The sequence below is a fragment of the Anas platyrhynchos genome, chromosome 1 (assembly GCF_047663525.1).
Source record: "Anas platyrhynchos isolate ZD024472 breed Pekin duck chromosome 1, IASCAAS_PekinDuck_T2T, whole genome shotgun sequence".
In the NCBI taxonomy this organism is placed as follows: domain Eukaryota; kingdom Metazoa; phylum Chordata; class Aves; order Anseriformes; family Anatidae; genus Anas; species Anas platyrhynchos.
The window spans coordinates 28,331,927-28,335,046 of NC_092587.1; the positions used below are offsets into that span (position 1 = coordinate 28,331,927).

The 3,120-nt window shown below is 56.9% G+C and overlaps 1 protein-coding gene across 4 annotated transcripts in view; it reads left to right on the forward strand.

Annotated features, from left to right (window-relative positions):
• The first annotated feature begins 560 nt into the window (after positions 1-560).
• Positions 561-3,120, forward strand: part of GPR85 (G protein-coupled receptor 85) — a 44,184-nt gene continuing 41,624 nt past the window's right edge. For 2 of the 4 annotated variants that reach the window (XR_005266823.2, XM_038181633.2), the window contains exon 1: positions 561-1,497. The gene's annotated coding sequence lies outside the window, so the exon portion shown is untranslated. The other 2 variants (XM_027457434.3, XM_038181638.2) reach the window with 2 other exon arrangements.

Sequence of the window (3,120 nt, forward strand, 5' to 3'; positions counted from 1 at the left end):
GCTCCTGAAGCTAATTTTGTGGCTTGGCCACTAATTCCAAAGACTTCTAGAAAGTGCCATAGCCATGAAGAACCCAAACTTTGACAACAGCTTTCACAATGCCAGTTCGTCTGTCGGTGATCCCAAAGATGTGCCACACAGTTTGAATCAACCCCATTCTCCAGAAGGACTTGTTTTGGGTTGAGCAGAGGCTCCCTGTGAAGCAGTTCCTCAGAACCCAAGCCTCCTTCCACCCTGGAATACCTTGTTCTCCTCTAAGCCTTTTGGGGCACCTCTTGGCATGCCCGCTTGCCTTGGCTAAACTTCTACAACGCCTCAAGAGGCCGGAGGGCTGAGGGCCACGCTCTGTCAAGCCTTTTCACCAAACCCTCTGCTTCTTCCCCAGGTTTTATACCCTCTGCGAGTGGCAGCGGGCGGCAAGGCTCCCACAGCGGCTAAGCCATGGGTCGCCTCCCGCCATGCCCACCTCGGTCCCCCCGAAGGGTGCCATTTTGGGGGTACGGCTGGACCGAAGGGTGTCATCTGCGGGTACGGCCGGGCTGAAGGGTGCCCTCTCGGGGGACAGCGACCCACCCTGTCCCCTCGCCTCTCCCCGCTCCCTCACAGCGGGGGTGCCGCGGCCCGGCCGGAGCAGGCTGCCATTAGCATTCAGCCCCGCCGCCATGCCGCGCTGCCAGCAGCCCTGCGCCGGCCGTGCCTGCACGCTGCCAGCGCCGCCGTGCCGCCGGCTGCCGGGGGGGCAGCGGGGGAGGCAGGGAGAAGGTGCGGTGTCCTAGCGGCCCCGCAGCCCGGGCGCTTTCTCCGGGAGCCCCCCTCCCTTCCCCATTCTCCCCGCCGCCGCAGGGGCTAGCAGGGGGAAGGGGGCGCTCCCTCGCCCCCCCCCCCCCCCCCGTTTTCAGCACAAGGGGAGGGAGCGGGGGGGAGTTCATCGGCACAAACAAGGAGCGCAGGACCCGCTTCCTCCCCCCCCTCCTGCTTCCCTCGGCGATAAATCCAGCCGGGCTATGCATCGCGATGGGGACGCGCTGCCGCCTTCCCCGCGCTGAGGCGGCGGCTGCTGCTGCCGGGGGGGCCGCCATCCCCTCGGCGGGGACAGAGCAGCCGCCGCGGGGGCTGCCCGGCCCCCGGCGAGGGAGCAGCCGCCGCTGAGGCCGCCCTGCCCTCGGCCGGGGCCGCCGCCAAGGGCCGGGGGGAGCCCGAGCCGCTGCGACACGGGAGGGAGGACGGGGCTCGGCGCGCAGGGAGGAGGCGCAGCGGGCATGCGCCGGCCGAGCCGCTGACTGGATCCTCAGGCGAGGTACCGAGGCGAAAAAAAAAAAAAAAAAAAAAAAAAAAAGGAAAAATAAATAATAATAACCCTACAGGAATGAGGGAGAGAAGAACGGAACGCGGCGGAGGAAAGCGAAAAGGGGCTTAAAAAAAAAAAAAAAAAAAAAAAAAGGATAAAGCAGCGCTGGAGGAGCAGCTGTGGCATGTGGGCACCGCCGGCACCAACAGGTAGGAGGAGGAGGAGGAGGGCAGGGGCTGGGGAGCCGGGGCTGCCGCAGCCGCAGGTGCGGGGACCCCCCCCCGGCTCGGGGATGGGGTCCGGGGGGGCGCTGAGAGCCGAAGCCCGCAGACAAAGCCCCGGCTCCCCGCCGCGGGGGGCTCCCGCAGGGCGCCGGCAGCTGCGGCTGCCAGGCGGCGGCACCCGGGCGGCGCGGCGCAGCCCTGCCCGGCATGGCCGCGGGTGGCGGGCGGCCCTTCCCCGGGGGGTGCCGGCGTCTGTGGGGTGCGTGTGGGGTGCGTGGGGCTTCGTGGGGTGGGGGCGAGGGGAGGCAGGGCCGCCCGGGCGGCGGGGACGGCTCCACAGAGGAGGGGGAAGCGGCAAAGGGGGGGGGGGGGGGAAGGAAGGTGGGGGGGGGGGAGGGGGAGCCTGATTTCATGGTTTTAAAACGATGCCATGATCTGATCAGCCTCTGTTTACACAGCAGCAATCAGGCTCTTTTGTGGACGGTAAGAATGGCAGGGTTTTGCTGGGGTTCAGTGGGAATATCCTTTGTGCACACCCGAGGTGGAAACGCTCGGGGTGGGGAGCGAAGGAGCCTGATCATGCCTGCTGTGGCTCCCGTCCCTGGCTCCGGAGGGAGGGGGAATAATAATAATAATAATAATAATAATAATAATAATAAAAACAACAGCAGCAGACAGTTCTTTAACGTATTTTATTTTATTGCACGAAATGGTGTTCCGGTGAGCTTCACCGGGAGGATTAGTGGGAATCGCGGAGCCCTAATTAGCTAAAAAAAAAAAAATTAAAAAAAAAAAATCAATCTATTATATGTTTATTTAAGCATAACCAAAACCAGCCCTCCTGAAAGGATGGGCATTGTATCTTGGGTGTGTTGCCTGTTTTTTCTCAGTATTTACATCGAGCGTTGCTTATTCTGAATTATGTTGAGGCTCTAAAGATTTGCATTAAAGCGGGGAGGGGGGGGACCCTAAAGCATAGTGCTATCGCCTGTCTGGCATACCTGTTTATTTGGAAGCCTAAATGATAAAATTATGGCTTATAGGAGGAAGGGAGGGGAATAATGAATACTGTTTCTCTTACAATGTGCATGAACCAACACAGTGTGATTAATGTGCTTTGGTGACTTGGGTTAAAAAACATAAATTCTGCAGGGTTTCTTTGGGTGTGATCCGTATCAACACAGCAGCTGCCTCTAAAACATTGACAAATACTGTAGCCGTAAAATAAATATAGGTAATGTCAAAATATCAGCAGCCTTTGGGGATTTTTAAAAAGATGTCAGTGATTAACTCTTGGGCTTGCAAACTAGGAATCTTTTTGATTCATAAAATCTCCGAGGCTTTAACTGTAAAATTATATATGCTGCCGAATATAAGGGGCACTGGTCAGTTCTGAAACTGTAACGAGCCAAATCTGTGAAATGCCAATAATCAAACATGCTAAACAGTAAGTACAAAAAAAAAAAAAAAGCCTCGGGATTTTTGAAAACAAACAATAGTACTCAAATTTACAACTTCATTTGCTTCTCCATAAATTAACATCTTTGTTAGCACTTTCTGACATCATTTCTTGTTAACTTAAGAACTGATAGCTCGATTTTTTTTCAG